General features: G+C 38.4%; 1 protein-coding gene across 2 annotated transcripts in view; it reads left to right on the top strand.

Moving 5' to 3' along the window:
* The window catches only part of LHFPL2 (LHFPL tetraspan subfamily member 2), a 124,459-nt gene that overhangs the window by 30,701 nt on the left and 75,028 nt on the right, over window positions 1-18,730 (top strand). Inside the window, exon 1 of one of the 2 annotated variants that reach the window (XM_027671390.1) lies at window positions 12,806-12,853. The exons of the other annotated variant lie outside the window; for it this stretch is intronic. The gene's annotated coding sequence lies outside the window, so the exon portion shown is untranslated. Of the gene's footprint in view, window positions 1-12,805; window positions 12,854-18,730 lie in introns of those variants that run through there. 2 annotated transcript variants of the gene reach the window in all.

Here is an 18,730-nt window from a genome sequence, read left to right as displayed (position 1 = left end):
AAGAGTTTGCTTTATAGTTTAAAAAAGGGTATTGATTTTGGTAAGGAGAACTTTACATTCAGTGCCTATAAAATTTCCAGAAACATTTGAAAGACACAGATAAATTTTGAAATGAAACTCTGGAATTCAAGTGTAGCACTCACAGTAGGACATAGGCACTATTCTGTTGTTTAAAATGAGCCATTTGTTTACTTCTGGAAAATGTAAGAACTGTAAAGGAGCCAGTGTTGCAAATTTGCTGTAATCAAAACCCAATGAGACTCATTGGGAAAAAACCCCACCATATACTACTGGAACAGAAGTTTAGCAGATGGGCCTAGTAAGATTATTTTTAGACGTGTAAATGGTTGAGCGTTATCAGTAACACTTTCTCTTACTTAAACTGCAAACAATGGTATGTCAATTTTTTCTGCCTCGCCTCTTAAAGATTAAATTAGTATGTTTTACAAATGATTCCTTTTCTGTCTATAACTTTTGTTTTCAAGATCTACAAATATGAAATAAATAATTTAAAAAATCAAAGTGGATTTTTTCAACAGTAGAAAAGCAATGCAATATGCTGTTAAACAGATCCATGGAGAAGATAATTGAAAGCTGTTGAGCAAAGCTCTAGAAAATCATTATACAAATACAATCACAGTCTTTTTCAAGCTTTATGGATAACCTACTTTTAAAATTTCAGATTAAAGAATAGTGTACTGCATGCTTCTATATCTTTGGTTCTGTCTTCTGAAATCTGATTTTCCCAAAGCTCTGTAGAGATTACAAGGAGTATACTGACTGTATTATGGTGGCTGTAAAAAAAGCCCGAGGAATTTGAAAATACAGAAACAGAAAATAAAGAAAGCGGCAATTGATCCTGGTGTTACACAGGAACATCTGTCTGGAGTTTCAAAGGCAGCTAGCTATCAGCTACGGCAGATTTTCTGTTTGGCTGTGCAAGGACTGTGTGAGCTTGTTGTGTCTATATTAAAACTGCTATTGTTCTCCTGCTGTGAAATGACAGATGGACATGTCTATCCTGAGAGATCTGTGACTTTTGGCTGACTTGTAGTTTCTGAATCCATTCATAATAGAGCTTGCCCTAGTCCTTCAAGAGGGAAGAAGAACATAAATAGAAAAAAGAAAAACAACAGATTAAATGTATGGTGCCAGGCTATATTGTGAAATCATCAAAAGTAAATTCCTTTCTTCTTTTTGAAGGCAAATGGGTTGTTTTTCTAAATGGGAGCTATCAGCTTTTAGTTTATTTTTCTGGGGAGATAACATATATACATACATATGTAGTGAATATTTTTCTTTGCCTTAGATAAAACAAGTTAGTGTAGTCACATAGAAAACCAGTACAAAGACATGGAATCCTGAAAAGTATAGAGATAAACGAGATTGAATTGGTTGAGATGTTGGGAGGGGAAGGTATCCAATTCAGAAAGACATGATGTGAATTAATATGTCATTAGAAACATGTTAATTAGTTTTTTAATTATGTGGGCATGTCTTAATGTGTAGCATAAATATATGTTAATTGGGTAATAAATATATTTTATGTTTCTAAAAATGGTTTACCTGGCAAAATCTTATTAAAAACATTCCATTTCTATTCAGCTCAGGTAAATGCGTTTTTTTTTGAAGTAAATGATCCTAGCATTAAAAAAAGAGACGGAATTATTACTGGTTTTGAGACATCTATTGGAAAAGTACAACTGAATTCACTGGGGTCACTGTTATGATGTAAAGCTAAATGCTGATGCTTGCTCTTCAGTTTACTGTTGTTTAATTCAAACACTGGCATTTTTGCTTCTATGATGTTTCTCTGCAAGTTTGTGAATTGTTAAGGTCTGCAAAGGCGATCCGTTAGTGAAGTATGCACCACTTTAATTGTTTAAACTGGGAGCTATAAACAGATGGAAGAATCTGTTTAAACAAAGTCCTCGTTTAAGCCCTGTACAAAGAAATACATGATGAAGAACTATCTATTGTAGAAGGGGAAAACATGGAACGGGCTGTGGGTGAAAGCATCACTTTTCTTTTACAGAATTTTTTGTTGTCATGTGAATAGTAAGTGCATATTTTTAAAATACTAGAAAGACAACTATTAATTTAGCTAAATATCTGTCTTGCCTTTCCTCATGCAGTATTTTAGATGGGTGTGTTACAGCTCATCTCTGTGTTATTCCATACACAATAGTTGAAGAAAGCGGATGAGGCAGTGTGATGTATATCCATTACATGGAGGCACAGCAGTGTGTCAGTGTTCCCTCTTGAACAAGGGTCAGTCAGAGTCAGCCAGTGCCTTTCTTTTTCTTAAACTATGAGACTGTCCAATCCAGTTCCTTCAACTGCCATGTTCTGTGAAAATTGATTTCTTTCTGCTAATACCTAACTTTATAAATCGAAAAGAATTAGTTCAATTCAGCACAGTGTATTTGAAGTCCAATATTCAGTAAAATTTTGATCCACATCCCAAAGGAAGGATTGCTGCTTACCTAAATTGATGATTGCCAGTGTCGATCAAGAATCCTTGCCAGCTGTGTTTCTGGATGAGTCAGATGTCATGCTAAAGACAGAGTTGATTTCAGCCAAGTCTTTTTTAAGACTGAATTATAAGGTATAAATAGTTACCACTGACAAAAAATCCCCAAAACAACCAATATTTCAGTTCTGAATTTAATTAATGAAATGTGGACATTTGTAAGGAGTAAGAGTTAAGAAATGAGTCCTCCTTCATCCATCTATGTTATTGTGGTTCTCTATAGCATGTTAATATTCATTTCAGTTCTTCTAAATGGATTTTGGATAAGTCTTTTAAGTGCTCTATTCATCTACTGTCTGATGAGACACATCACTGTATTGCCAAATACAGAAGGTGTGAGGCCTTGTACTTGCTCAAGTCCCATGTATACACTGAACATAGCAAATTGAAATTGAGCAGTTACTCTGCACAATTGATATCACAGGCCCCAAGCTGATCAAGCTAAAAATATAAATATGGTTATTTTACTGATGAATTGGATACTGGTAAAAGGAGTCATTCTACTATTATACTTTCTCGCTACAAGTAGATTTGGAGCTACCATATGTGTGTTAACCTAATCCAGCATCTGTCATGGCAGCTAGCATTGATGTAGAATGGAACTGAAGTGCATAAATGCCAGAAATTATATGTGTTAACTGAGGACCCACTTTTTTGATTGGTGTCTCTTGCTCTTGGTTTTATTTTTCTTTCAAAAACTTCCTTTTTTAAAATTTTTTTTATTAAAAAAAGGAGAGAGAGAGAGAAGCACTTTTTGATGTGCCTGGATTAGTGTAACCTTTTATAGTTAAATTATTTAAACTAGTGCCTATATGATAATGTTTTTTCTGGCAGTACCAGCAGGCCGCTTTAACTGATCAGTGTGTAACAACACATATTAGTGGAGTCATGTCTTCTCCATGTGCTGAATCCAGTCAGCCTACCTTCTAGGTAACCTGACATTTCCATTTACTTCAAGGCAGGTACAGAGAAAAAGATTGCCTTCTTGCTATTCCTCCTGCATTCCCCATGTCCTGACAGGCTGTCAGAATGGCTTGTGTCTTTTCTGTCCGTGACAGGGCGAGCTTCCTCCCAATATTATGGAGAATTTCTTAACTACAGGCCTTTTTAGGCATTTACATTTTGGGAAAACTTGATAGGAAAGTGACGGTGCAGACTGCAATTGGGAGCCAGCCACGGATTTCCATTCACACCATAGCCTCCTACTGTAGCAATAAGGAGCACCTTGAACCAGAGCAATGGAGACACCAGCTTCCTGGACTTTACCAGCAGTGCAGCTGAAAGCAATACCTCAGTAGACCTCCACCTACCAAATTAGGCCAGAGGGCTTTGCTAAGTTGTACAGAAGTGTTTTGTTAAACTTCTGTTGAACCAGTCTGTTTTATTGCTCCTGAATAGGCTGTTGAAGCTAATCAATAAGGTTGGTGGCTTAGACTATTTATTTACTATCTTTATTTAAAGAAAAAAAACCCCAGCCAACCACAAACATTTGCTGCCTGAGGGCCTATCAGTGGTTCAAACTAGTGTTGTTTATTTGTTTGTTTGTCTGTTTTGGTTTGTTGTTGGAGTTTTTTTGTGGGTTTTTTTTTGTGTGTGTGTGAGGGGGTTGTTTTGTTTTTGTTTTTTTTTAATCTAGATGGTCAGGAGTCACTCTTAGTAGACTGCACTTCTCATTACTTTCCCCTCTCTCCTATTTTAGCTTCCATGTCATCTCCTTACCTTTTGCTTTCACTGATTTTAATAGCTTACTATGCTCAGGTAAAAACTGGACGATTGCTAAACTGAAAACTCAGCATTATCATTCTTCTATTTGTCAGGTACTTTAGTCTGAATCTTCGGAGAGTCTTTGGGAGAGCAGGAGGAGACTTCAGAAGACTGGGGAAGGGCAAATGTAAACCTACACTCCCTACTTCTTTCCCTTTTTATATATATATATTCTAAAGGTGCTGGAGAAAATGAAGGAAATTGTAAGCTAATCAATAAAACCTGAAGGAGGAAAGGAATTACAAGCTGGTCAATGAAACCTTAATCCCCTCACATTTTTTTAACAAGTTATTAAACAGTTGCTTTATAAGCACCTCTGGAATAATAAAATTGATAAGCAAGCCGTATAGATTTATCAAGTGCCAACTGTGTCAGGCAATTTTAATTTCCTTGCTTGGCAGTACAGCTAGTAGATAACCTAGTAGATAAAAAAATGTGCAGCAAATGGATGAGGTATCTTGACTTTGTTAATTTTTTCCTGCAGTGACTGGGTGTGATATTCTTGTCTGTCTCGCACATCACTCATAGAAAATGGTGGGGAACTCCGCATGAAATTGTTGTAAAGTGAACACACAAGTGGTTGAGGAAAGCTCTTCAACTGACCTTAATGGTTTATTGACAACTGAGAAGGCATTTCAGAGGGGTCCAGTGTATGTTCTGGTTTTGTTCTGTATTTTTATTAGGTACTTGGCTAGTGGAGTACAAAAAATGTAGTAAATGATTATCAAGCTGTAGTCTGCAGACCCTGTGGATCCACTGGTTGCTTATAAGGAGTCATGATGGGTAACTAACTAAAGCAAGTTATCTCTACCTCTAAATTCTCTACACAGGGTCCTGTACCTCAACTGGAAAATTTAAATGGGTCTCACATGGCAAAAAGGATGATTGAAAAGCAGTTGTTTTAGCAATTTGGAGAGACAATCCAAACACAATGAGTTGAACTTCCAACTTGTGATGTTTTGCATACTTGTTGGAAGAGGAATAAAAACCTAAAGTAGTCTAGCTAGTGAAAATCTGGGGTTTATAGTTAGTTGAAGGACAAATACATTTGTTTATACATCTGAGATGTATAATTACGGAATGTCACATGTAAGAGGACATAGCTGTTATTTTCTGTTTAGCACTGCTGAGGTCTCAGGTAGAGGACTCTCTATGGCAGCTGCTATAAAGCACTTTGATACTATAACCTTCAAAAAGATTATGAAGGAATTGACTTCCTTTAGTCTCACAGGGAAAAACCAAGATTCGTGGGAAACATCTTATGAAAAGTGAAAAGCTTTATAGGAGATATTGTCTTCCACTAGAGGAGGGCAGAAAAAAAAATAGTAGTATGACTTTGGGTGGATAATAGAAAAATATTAGATATGCTAGTTTCTGTGGCAGCTGCCTAATACCCTGTGTCTATTATGTGGTTTATCCCTCTACATTTTCTCAATAACTTATTTCATTTAGTTTAATAGAAGGGACAGGTTCTCACATGTCGTGTAAGTGGAGATGAGAGAATCTCAGTTGGCAGCCATAGGCATCTGAGTCACACTAGGTTTCCAGGCTGAAGTGCTATTGTAATTTCTGGTGGCTATTGAGCATAGCAGTGAATAGAATCTGGGCAGCAAGCTCTGTCCAAAAGAGCAAAATCCTATTTCATTATGAATAGGTGATGACAAAATTATATCTTGATGGATTTGTTGTTTTCCTCAGAGAAGAGACATCAGATTTAATATCACCCTCATTTTTAGAAGAAGTTTTGAAAAGTTCCTCCACACCTGATTCTTCCTGCAGTATCTCTTATACAATAAATAACCATACCACTAAAGAAACCCAAACAAATCCCTAAAACACCCCCAAAGTCACCACATTCCTGCACTTGATTGGCTGATTTACAGATTTCTGGATAAATCTGAAGGGACTGTTGATCCTGATGGAAATTTAATAGGTAATTAGTTTGAAAGCAACATTTTAAATGTGAAAGGAACAGAAATCTTGGCCTAAATGACTTCTTACTGCTTATACTGGGATCTCTGTACTGTGTTGGGCATTTCTCAGGTACAGAGTCCACCAGTCCCCTCTTGTTTTCCACTGAATTAGAAAAAGCTTTCTAAAAGTGGACCAACATTTAACTGCTTTGTAGAATACTGGGTATACCTAATTTGTTTTCCTGTTAGAGAGTTGGCTGTGGATCATGGCTTGTTTCCCAGCAGCAAATAAAATCACACATATTGGAGAAGAAAATTAATTTTTTTATTTGTAATTTTTATTTCTCACAATAATTACACATAACTCTGTCTAAATCTGTTGTGTCTTATACCATGCTGCTTGCAGGAGTAGTGATTAATGCTGTTTGTGAAGTGGGAGAGAATTAAGAGTCTAATGTCTGCATATATTTTGTTCCTGTTGCTTTGTCTGCCTTCATCTTTGTCTGCCTTCATCTGGTATTTGGCATGTCTGCCTTTATTTCATGAGAACAGATGACTAGCTGTGTTCTGGTCAGGCCAAGTGTCCATTTAGTTCCATACTCTTTCCAAAGGCAGTTAGTAAAGATGCTTGGGGAGAAAAATGTAAGAAATGCCTGAAGTATATGTAGTAATTCTTTCCCATGGGTAGGTCCCTTAATTAGATGGTTTAGGGACCTCCTTAGCTAAAGGTTGAACCCAGGCATTTGTGTTTTAAATAACCATCAGTGGGTCTGTCATTCAAGAATTTAGGGGGCTTTTTTGTGTCCATTTGTGTGTGTTCAGTGTCTTGCTGCAATGATTCCATAATTCAGGTATACATTGTGAAGAAAAAGCATTTCCTCATTTATTATAATAATAATAATAATAATGGCCAGTCTTCGCAAACGAAGATTTTGGGAAAGGTCTTTTACCTTTCCAGCCTGCGCAATGGATTTTTTAGGTGAGACACAGCATGCGCTGAACTGAGCCCACCCTTTAATCCTAAGGTTCATCTGCCGGGGCCAAGCAAGCTTGGACAATGGCAGTGAGGTCCTCAGGACGTAGGTTTGTTTAGAATGACCTTCTCATAGATGGATGGCCTCACAGGGCTAACGAGCTCCATCTGCCTGGGGGACTGGGAATCGAACCTGGGTCGCAGCGGTGAGAGTCCTGCATGCTAACCACTAGGCCACCAGGGGTCCCCTCATTTATTATAGATTTGTAACAAATGAGGAAAAACGAGTGGGCAGTAACCTGCCCACTAGTTTTTGTTCTGAGAAATGGTTTCTTGTTGACTTTTCCACACATCAGTCATTCTTCCAGCCTCTGCATTCTTCTCCTTGGTGATTTTTCTTCTTTGCTGAAGACTTCCAGTTACTTTGGTCTTGGAAAGTTTGACAGTGTTGTGATGCAAGAGTCAATCTTACAACACTGCGAAAGCACCACCATCTACTTGGTGGGCAACACACTGATTTTTTTCTACTTTACTATCACTAAAACTGAGTTAAGATTTCTTAAGTTATTGTTAATGGTTCTGTGAATTATGGGTTAAATTACATGTATTAATTAAGGAGGAACCAGATTGTAGTTTGAAAATTACAATGATTTCCAAAGTAGTATAATACTGAAGTTCCTCCCTTTGTGTACATAGTCATTAATGGTGCCTACTGTTATTTAATAAAAAATATTTTCAAAGGCATTTTTGTTTGCTAAAAACACTTGTAATAGCTGTGGGGTTTTTTATGGTTTCTTCTTTTATTTTTATGTAAAAATTTCAGAATAATGAAGGCAATCTTATTATAGCATCTTACTTTGTTCAAAAAGCATATTGACAAACAGCTGTTGAGACTGAGAAACAAATTCAGTTAGACAACTTTCAGGTAAATAGGTGCAAAATGACTTTAGAATTAAAAAAAACCCAAATGCTTTTCATTCCAAAGAAAAACATACGTTTACCTGATCATGTATTGGATCTAAACTGTGACCCAGTCTGCTGAACCTGTAAGTGGATTCTCTCCAAGTGCTCTGGCTGTCCCATTTTGTCTCTCTCATTGCCCATCACCAAGCCATATGTGCTTGTTTATCAAATGCCCTGTTATGGCATAAGCTGGGGGTTTAGCTCTGCTACACCTTTATGGCTTGCACAAAGGAGTGAGAGTATATTTGGCATACAATGGTGAAAAGGACTGTTTTGGGTGTATGTTGTGGCAGGTTTGGTTTGTGTATTAGCACTATGCAGTACGGAGGATTAGGGAGCTGGGTGTAGTGGGAAGGGCTGGACATTGCAGTGGTGCTGAATGTGGGTTGAGCGTGAGGTGGTGGATGGTGGGAGAAGCTATTGAAGTACCTCTTATTTTCAAAAATAGGGGGCCAGTTGAAGGAGGGACTATAAAAATCCTGTCAGAAATCTTGATCAACTGTGAAGCACAAATCTGACAAGAGTAAGCTTCATTAATAGCAGAGCTCATGGATCTGCTTGCTTTAATTAGTTTTCCATAGCTGAGAAATTCTTTACCATATAAGGGTTTATTTCAGATGCAAGTTTTCCATTAGCACACAAACATAATAAATTTTAACTAAAATAATTCAGACTTCACTCCTCCAAAACTTGATGAAATAGCTTTCTTTGTTTTGACTGATTTCTTCATATATTGTATTAGGAGCCTTAGTAGTGAAAAGGATTGGATGGATGACTCATCTGTCCTTACTGTGTGCTAGGCTGCATGAAAGATACTATGTATGTGCTTGTCTGCAACTCTATTGTACTGACCATGTAATCATCTTCAACTGTTGTCTTGGAGCTTCTTACCTTGAAGAACTTTGGGGAAAGACTGCCAGAGAGCAGAATAGACCAGATTGGCAGGCAAAAAGTGGGACAAATACGTGGCCTTCTCTGAAATACTAAACTTAAAATTAAGGGGAAATGTTTTATTGGTCTTTTCTCTGCACATTTGTCAATGTTGTTTTGAGTTACAGAGGTAAAAAACAAACCATAGGTTTGGTTTAGGTAGGCTAATGCTTTCTAACCCCGTGATCATAAATGATGAGCTAAAACATGTTTTTTAAAAATAAATAACTTGTACTATTATCTAATAATTCACACTGTGTTTGTTAGATTATTACAATCCATTGGCTCTTCTCATTTTAAATTGTAAAATGTTCCTTTTCTTTAGAAACAGAAAATTCTGACTGACAAGGCCCAATAGATCAAATTCATTGTAGTACTAAAACAGTATATAAATATTTTTTTGTGTTTCAGAATTCAGTCATTCAGTAATAACTTAAAGTTATTCACACTGACATAAGCATGAGGAGTTGAATTAAAGCACTACTTAGCACTTTTAAAATTTACTTAGAATATATAACATTTTTGTTGTTGCTCTAGAGTTTGCAGGGTTTTTTTGTGTAGCCAAGTGATTTCATATTCACAATTTTATACTTGCTTTGTGTTGATAAATACCAGTCAGCAGTGGTTTGGGTGGGGGGATCTTTGTAGTCTTGTTTCTAGGCATTGTTCCAAAATACACAGCTAAAATGCTTCATAGGTTTTGTTTAGAGCAGGGCTTTTAATGGAAAGATCACTGCTGAGTCTTTTTGATGCAATTTGCAAATACTTGATTCTTGTTCTTTTCTTCAAACTCAACGTGACATTGCAGCGGTGGAGTGTGGCTGTTAAAAATACATGTGATTGTCCTGCATACTGTGCTTTAAAGAGGATCAGAGAGCCTGTCAGTTTTTTTCTGAACATGTGATGCTTTTGGAGAAGTCTGGTAATGAGAGAAAGAGGAGAGTACGTGAGAATTAATTGTGTCGAAGGCTCAAGATATCATCTTGCTGCAATAAATGTGGAGAACTTCCTTTGGACTGTTTGGAGAAGGTTGTACCCTGATCTGCTCCTCAGTGCCCATGAATGAAATTTGTGATGCATGGTAGATGCCTTTCAGCACAGAATGAGCAGTCAGCTTTTCATTAATTTGTAACAGAGAGACTGGTGGGAACGTTGTTCCATGCTGTGGAAAGCTGGTAGTGAATTCCTTCAACGTTAAGCAAGCTAAACATAATTCATAAAATGTATGCTTTAGCTAAGCCCTTTGTTTTCTGAACATACATTTGAACATTTGAACAGATGAGATGAAAGTAAAGAGCGACATGTATCCTCCCTCTTTTTATAGTAATCGTGAAACTATTAAGATTTAAAATTGGTCAGTAAAGTTTACATATCATTGGGGTATTTGTCTATGTGCAATTTAAAGATTACGTTAGAAAACTTTGTAACTATTTTTACATATGTTGATTCTGCAAGAGGACTGGGGTAGAAGTCTGCAAGTAGGTGAGCTGCTCAGTCCAGCTGCTCCTAGTAGGCAGAGCGAAGGAAGAATTGCACACTAGACAAAACCAGATTCCTTTGCTGCTGTTTGGAGGCATAAAGTTTCCCAAAATTTTAGTTTCCACAGGAAGGGGAACAAAGATAAGAGCCATTGGTACAGCCATTTAAAAATTGTGGTAGAGTGGGTTGTGGAGGGAGAGTTGCCAGAGTGGAGAGAGAGAACAGCTGTGGAGGGAGCAGAGATATTGTAACTGAGGGGCGAAACACAGACGAAGGAGACTGGTTGGAAAGCAAAATGAAAGCTTTGAAAAAGCAGGCAGTGGTTGCATGCTAGACATCTTTACTATGCATGAATTTCTTGATCTGATTCCCAGGTACATTCAGGTATCAGAGAACAAGAGGCAGCAAAAACTGTCTGTATAGTCTATAATATTTCTGTGAAAATAGAATGTGTTTTAAAAGTTTTATCGTTTTAAAAGTAAATTTTTAAAATGTAGGTCTGTATGTCTCCTCCTTGTCTCAGAGTGCAAAGATGTTAAATGCTGGATGAAACTGCATAGCTATGTTTCAGACACTGCATCTGCTTGAGGGGCAAATGGTCCATGGAAAGGATGTTCAGTGGTAGAAACCTGTCCCCCATGAAGGTCTCACACTTCAGTTGCTTGGGAGGGAGGCCTGAACAGGAACCCTTTCCTGGAGATAAATTATTGCTTTTTCTTTTTTTGCAAAGGGAAAAAAAAATAATCAGTGGAGTATTAGGATGCTATTCTGCTCCCTAACAAATCATTAGGGCACTTGGTTGTGAAGGTATCTTTCTGTCCTCGCTGCAAGGTAGTTCAAAACACCCCATGTCTCCTGGCCAGACAGGCTGGAGCTGGCAGGTCACCAGCATGTGGCCACCTTCTCTGGTCCTGCTGAAGCTGTGCCACTACACAGCTGGGAATTCATCCCTCTTTGTGTGATGGGAAAAGGGAGGTTGGCCCTGGCTTCGTTATTTACGCTTTAGGGGAATTTGGAGATCTCATCTCTGGCACAGAGGCTGTTCTTATGGCCTTAAACACTGAATAGTGGCAGACCTCTCCGTGGATCTCATCTTGATTTAAACTTTGCTTTTTATATTTGTGTTGGGGAAGGGATTGTGAGACAGGAAATTGCTGCAAGCTGACCTAGTATCACTAATTTAACCTGGTATGTGTGTCCCTGAAAGGGTATGCATTAGATGCAAGTATTCTGCTTTTAAACCAGTTTTACTTTGCTAGCCTAGTTTTCTGGGGCAAAGTGTATTTTTGAAATCACTGTGGTAGTTAGTTGTGATTGATTTTGGTGGCTGCAGTATAGTTTATGTGTCTGTAAATTTAGGAAGAAAGAAAATGAAAATACTTGGTGTGAGGTCCAAAACACATAAAATTAATTATATGCACATCAGAACATCTCAGTTAGATGCATTTTCATGGTGTTAGGTGTGCCCTGGTGGTCTAGTGGTTAGGATGCGGCACTCTCACCGCCGCGGCCCGGGTTCGATTCCCGGTCAGGGACACTCCCTCGGGCAGATGGAGCTCGTCAGCCCTGGCGTAAGGCCATCCATCTAAGAGAAGGTCACTCTAAACAAAAACCTACGTCCTGAGGACCTCACTGCCATTGTCCAAGCTCGCTTGGCCCCGGCAGATGAACCTTAGGATTAAAGGGTGGGCTCAGTTCAGCGCATGCTGTATCTCACCTAAAAAATCCATTGCGCAGGCTGGAAAGGTAAAAGACCTTTCCCAAAATCTTCGTTCGCGAAGACTGGCCATACAGGTGTGTGAATAGAACTTCTGTTTACTCAGATAGATGAGGGTCTGGCAAACATAAATTCTTAACTTTTTTTGGGGTAATACTAAGAAATAACAAAGATGCATTTATCAGAAAAACCCTTCCTTAAAATTCAAGCAGGAAACAAATGGAAATCCCATTGACATTGTATTGAAGCAGGAAAATACTCTTAATTTACAGATATTGTTTTTACTAAATACAGGAATTTATTTGTTTTGTAAAAGTGTGTAGAAATACAGAATTTAAAGCTGTTTGGGGCAATGTAAGCATATTACTTATCCAAAACACTTCAAGGAAGGAAGTGTGTACTTCACGCTTTTCCTTAGGAATTAATGTTTTGCTTTTAAGTAGTAGTAATTTATACAACCTATATTTACAATAAACAATACCAACTATAAGGTACTAGAGGGGTTTGTTTTTCCTCTTAAGGAGTGTCTTTCGTCTCTTAACTGCACATAGGCTCAGAGACCTTCTATATGAAAAACACTAGTAGGAATTTCATGTTTTCTTACACTTAGGGAATAGCATTAAATATCAGTTCATAGTCTTTATAACTTATGTTAATGGTGGCATAAAAGTCATACTTGCGTGCTGCATAAAGAAGCTGCAAGATGCCCTGAAAACTTTTTTGTTTGTTTTGTAGGGATATTAAAAATTTATTTGGCCTCATGGTTGCGTGCACAACTTCCCTATGCAAATCTCAAAGTTGTTTTCTTTTTTGGCTGAAAGCGTTAAGTGTAATTGTCATCTTGTGTGGAGCTTTATAACATGGACTTCTGTTTTATAATCTAGTGCAAAGCATTTGTTTTATACAGACATTCACAAAATGGGGAATTGAAGAGAAATATTGTTGCTTCTCTTTACCTTTATGAATAATTAAAGCATATTCTCCCACCTCCACTGTATTTTTCCTTCCCATTCTATTCTTTTAAAAAATAATTTTCTAAATACTAACTTAGGTCATTTCCACTTTAGATAATCTGTGCCACAAATAGAAAAAAATATTAGTCCAAAGTTAATGTTTAAAAGAAATTTTGAGAAAAGTTGTCCTTCATATAGACAGAAAAATGGGAGCTGCATCCCTATCAGGCTAAGACAAGATTCCCAAAGAAATGGAGGTTTTCCACGAAGCTGAAAGGAAGAAAAATTGAATTTTTGTCTGCAGCGAGACTGTTAGTGTGGAGGTGTGTGGTGGTTTGAAAAACCTTTTCTCTGAGGCAGTAATGGTTTGCCCCACTGATAATACTAGACCAATCAAAGGTTCATATGCGCCCTGCGGAAATTACATACCCACAGCAACGGAAGAGAAGGTGGTGAGGTAGTTTTTTTTAGTAGGGTGGTAGCCATGATTTGAATCACGAGGAAGTAGGGGGCCAGTGAGCCCCCTCTGGGGGCCAAGAGCCCCCAGCCCCAGCTGAGGCTACGAGAGACCCGGTGTAGTGTCAAAGCTAGACCGGGTCCTGTAATCAAGAGGTGGGAGAATTTCCTTACTGTCAGCAGCAGCAGAAAACATTGAAAGCGGCAGCGGAGCAGTCCTGAACAGAAACAGCGATGGCTGAAAGCCAAAAAAATAGCCAATAACAACAAGATAATATGAAGCCGGCTGAAGGACGCAGAGATGTTCCTGCAGGAGGGAGAGCTGGCAACGAAACAGAGGAAAACTCAACAGAGCTGGTTTGGGGTAAGACTGTATTACTTTCCCAAAACCCAGACACCTGTTGAAGAGCAGGGGTGGACTTCCAAACTTTTAGGGAGTCCCAAAATGCAGCAGCAGCTAGAGAGAGAGAGAAAGGAGCCGAGAAACCCGGAGTTGTTCCTGAGAGCTGAGCCAGGATGGAACACGGGGGAAGTGGCCGTGCCCTCTGCTGCTGCTGCTGCTGTTGCTTCTATCATGCTGGCGAGCTGAGACAGAGCAAAAGAGCTTTGGTAAGACTGAACTGAAAGCTGCCTTCAATGTTCTACCCCAAGAGGAGTGGAGATCCACAGGGAGATCCCCCGAAGGCTCGGGCTTGGGGTTGGAATTTCCACAAAGTAAGAACCAAAATCCTGACTGCCATATTTAAAATCTGCTGCCTTAGGAAAATGAAGGACACTAACCAGTGCCACAAAAAACTGAAATGAAGGAACTGTGGCCCGTGCAGTGACAGAAAGACTTTTCTCTTTTCTTCTTGGACTTTTATTGAAGGAAAGGAGGAATTTAACTCAATGTAGAGATATATATATATAAATATATAGATGTAAGTAAAATAAACCTTTGTAAATATTTTTCACTTCCCCCAATAACAAATGGTTGTGTTTTGTCTGAAAACTCTCCACATGAAGTGAAAAAGATATCAAGTCCATACCATTACTAAACCCTCTCACAGGGGCAGACTGTGGGAGGGGGGCTTGAACTTAAAAATTGGATCCTTGGGAGTTTCAAACCACCACAAGGTGAGGAATTGTTTGGTCACAGGCTCTTTAGTACTGCAGCTTAGATTTCACCTGTCTAAAAGGCATTTTTGCCTTCATATCCAACCACTTCATTCCTATCAAGAAGCTCTTTGGCTTGTCCATATAGTGTTGGATCTCTGTTCAGGTCTGAAGTTGCAGAATAGCTTCCAGGTTCATCTTCAAACAGCACCAGTTGGATTGTTCGTTGTTTTCACTCTTCAGCAGTTTTTTGTCTAGGCAATTTAGTTCTTTGAATGTGAGCAGACATTAAACAAAACTCTAAAAAAGTTCTCAATAACCAGGACTTTGCCTTTCAGCCAGATTGTTATGCTGGAATAAAGTCTTTGACCAAAAAAGGCAGACCAGACTAATAGGTTTCCCTGATTAGGCTTTTAAAACCGCATATTAGTATTTTTGGAGCTTGATTGTAGTGTGATCACAGAATCATTATGTATTATTTAGGAAGAAAATAATGTTGATGATTAGAGAAAATGAAGTAGGATTTAATTAATCTTTGATTCTAGTCATTAAAAAATACTGTTTCAGGAGCAAGGTGCTTTTGATTGACTATGTGGGAAGCCATTATATTAGGCACAAAGATTTGAGAGCCAAGCTTAATGGCAATATATGCTGTCTCCTCATCCAAACCTGCTTGTCTTTCATTAAAAGCAAACTGTTTAGGCTGTAGGAATTAAAAAAATCAAACCAAAACCACCACCACCACCAAAGAACCCATCTTTATAGACATATAGTCTTTTAGAAGAACATGCTTTACAGATAACTATACATGTACTGTATGTAAACTGATATAAGAGATATTAGTTCATGTTAGTATCTGAGAGGAATATTACAAGTGTTTGGAATATACCCCCAGAAATTAACAGTATTTAATATTAGTTTCTGTGGCTCTCTTTTTAAGTTCAGTTGGACTTTGAGTTAAGTATAATCTTTCATCAATGTATTTATGAGTATTCTCTCTCTAAAATCATTTCAGCATGTGAAGTGTTTTTAACAGGAATATCATAGGATCATAGGATGGTCTGGGTTGGAAAGATCCTTTAAAGATCATCTGTTTCCAACCACCCTGCCCGGCCAGGGACACCTTTCACTAGACTAGGTTGCTCAAAGTCCCATCCAACCTGGAATGGGGCATCCACGACTTCTCTGGGCAACCTGTTCTAATGCCTCACCACCTTCCCAGTAAAGAATTTCTTCCTTACATCTAATCTGAACTTCTCCTCTTTTAGTTTAAAACTGTACCCCTTTTCCTATCACTATGTGCCTATGTAAAAAGTCACTCTCCTTTTTTATAAGGCCCCTGTAAGTTCTGAAAGACTACAACAATACAGTACTCTGATGCCTTAAACCCCAATGGTTTTCTTATTTTTCTACCTTATAAGTTTTATAGGTAATAGAAGTAGATTTTAGAAACATTCCTTTCTCCCTCCTCCCCTAGCACCCCTTAGTTTATACATTCCTTAAGCCTCTTACCCCATTCCATACTCCTCATATCAACCCTATTCCCATTTCCAGTAGAAAATGTTTAGTCTCTTAGTCAAGGCAAGCCTGTCTTGTTTGAGAACGCTTGTATCTTGGCCTAAACCGCAGGACAGAGTCAAGGAACTGGGTGACTCTGCTCTCTGTACCCTGAAGATGATGAAGGATGATGAAGAGGGGGTCCCAAAAAACCCCCCGACCCAATTCCAGGAGGTGGGCCAGGGGGTGGACCAGGCCAAAAGTTATGGGGAGGACACACTTGGGATTGGCCAGATATTGTTATAAATGTAACATCTCGGGCACAGCCCGGGGCGCGCGTCGTTTACCATCTATTGCCTTGGCACAATTAAACCCTTTCTTATCTCACCCCAACTAACAAGCACCAGCTGAGCAGGCATCACTCAGAAGACAAAAAAAGGACAGGTACTGTTAATTGACTGAATTTTTTAAAGCAGCATTTTCTCCAGATGACTTACAGTTTTGGAAGCTGGAACACTGTGCCTGGGTGCACAATCCTGAATGGCCATAGCTGAATGAATGCTGTTCCAGACAATGCAAAAAAGCTGCAGAAACTTTAGTGTTTATTTTAACTTATTGGTATCCTTTCTGGCCACTCGGTGATTGTGAAGTAGACTATCCTGCCTGTTACTTGTAAAGACACATATTTCAGTGATAGTGGAAAGTATCTTCCTGTTACATGCAGCTCGTGTTTCTGATGTTCATCCTCAGTATCCATCTTCCAGCAGAGGCCACAAAGATGACAAGGGGTCTGAAGCCTCTCTCTTATGAGGAGAGACTGCAGGAGCTGAGTCTGTTTAGTCAAGAGAAGAGAAGACCGAGAGGGGATCTCATCAGTGCATATAAATACCTCAAGGGCGGGTGCCAAGAGGATGGTGCCAGACCCTTTTCAGTGGTGCCCAGTGACAGGACAAGGAGCAATTGCCATAAACTAAAACACAAGTTCCACCTCAACATGTCCTTCACACTGAGGGTGGCAGAGCACTGGAACAGGCTGCCTGGGGACATGTGGAGTCTCCCTCTCTGGAGACATTCAAAACTGACCTGGATGAGTTCCTGTGTCACCTGCTCCAGGTAACCCTGCCTTGGCAGGAGGGTTGGACTAGATGATCTTCTAGAGGTCCCTTTCCATCCTAACAATTCTGTTATCTGTGATTTTTGTGAATGCATCATTATATATAAATTAAGGGGTTTGTCATACAATTAATTTATTTTCTGATGTGCTTCTGGGTTACTCTCTATAACAACCTGCTTCTTGCTTATGTCAATATTTTTGATGAATCAAAAACTGAAATTTGTAAGTCTCAACTCTCTGAGATATATTTTTGACCTTGATTAATAATTTGGAAGATGAAAACGGATTTTAGGATCTTAATAGTGGGTGCCCTGGCAATTAAAAGCATGTCTAAGATTTTTTTTAACTTGATATTATTTAAGACTCTGTATAGATGAAGAGCAGTTCTATCTGATTTCTAGTGACCAAAAAAAAAAAAAGAGAAACATTAAAGAAATGCCTTTATCTAGTCTTCTTGGTTTTTACTCTTCTATTGCTTCTTTTCATCTTTGAAAGCTATATTTTTCTTTAAATAACTGGAAGAAAACCCCAAGTAAACTTCTGATCTGTTTCAGAAAGGCTTGGATAAGGCTTTTTTGTATAAGTAAATTCCTTGTTGTGCACACTTGGATGCTTGGCAGAAGAATGTTTTGAGTTTCAAAGTAACTGAAGATGCCATTTTGCACAAGCAAACAATTTTTCAAAGACAGAGTACCAGCAAGCACAAAATAGTCCATTCTCAAAAAGAAAAATTTAGAATAATTAGTCTTGCTGTTGCTTAGTTTACTTGTTGGTATAATAAAAGTGGAGGTGTTATTGAGCATTTGACAAATTCCCCAGTATGTGTGATAGAATAGCATCTCCTTCTGTGTTGAGTACCTGTCATGTTGCTTAGTTATGAGAGGGGGGAATCAGTTCAGCTTTGCACATCAGTGCTCTTTTGATCTAAATTCTCCTTTGATTTTTCTTCCTTGTTATCCAGGGTATTGATATACAGTAAAATTAAGTTACAAACTGCTGTTCTCCCTCCTGTAAAGTAAAAATAAACTCTTTTTTCTTGGTTCCCATTTTATTTCCCTAATTTGCTCTCTATTGCTTTGTGTTCATTCTTCCTTATTTCATAGGATACATTAAATACCTGCTGTGATTTTTTTAAGAAGGTATGAAGGCACTCTAATAGGAATTTCTTTTCTGTCTCAATTTGGTGGCTGCCATGTTATGATGCTGTTTTTCCCTCCCCCACTGATGGAAACATGAGTGGATTAATCTAGCCCCAAATTGCTTTATGGAAACCGTTTGCTCTTAAGTCAAAAAAGTCAGTGGAAGTCTGTGAATTGTTTTATGAAAATATTGGATCAAGTTTC

This window comes from Neopelma chrysocephalum, unplaced genomic scaffold (genome assembly GCF_003984885.1).
Source record: "Neopelma chrysocephalum unplaced genomic scaffold, ASM398488v2 Primary Assembly neopelma1_97102, whole genome shotgun sequence".
Lineage (NCBI taxonomy): Eukaryota > Metazoa > Chordata > Aves > Passeriformes > Pipridae > Neopelma > Neopelma chrysocephalum.
Note: the sequence above shows the minus strand (reverse complement) of the source record. Positions and strands in the feature narration are given on the sequence as shown.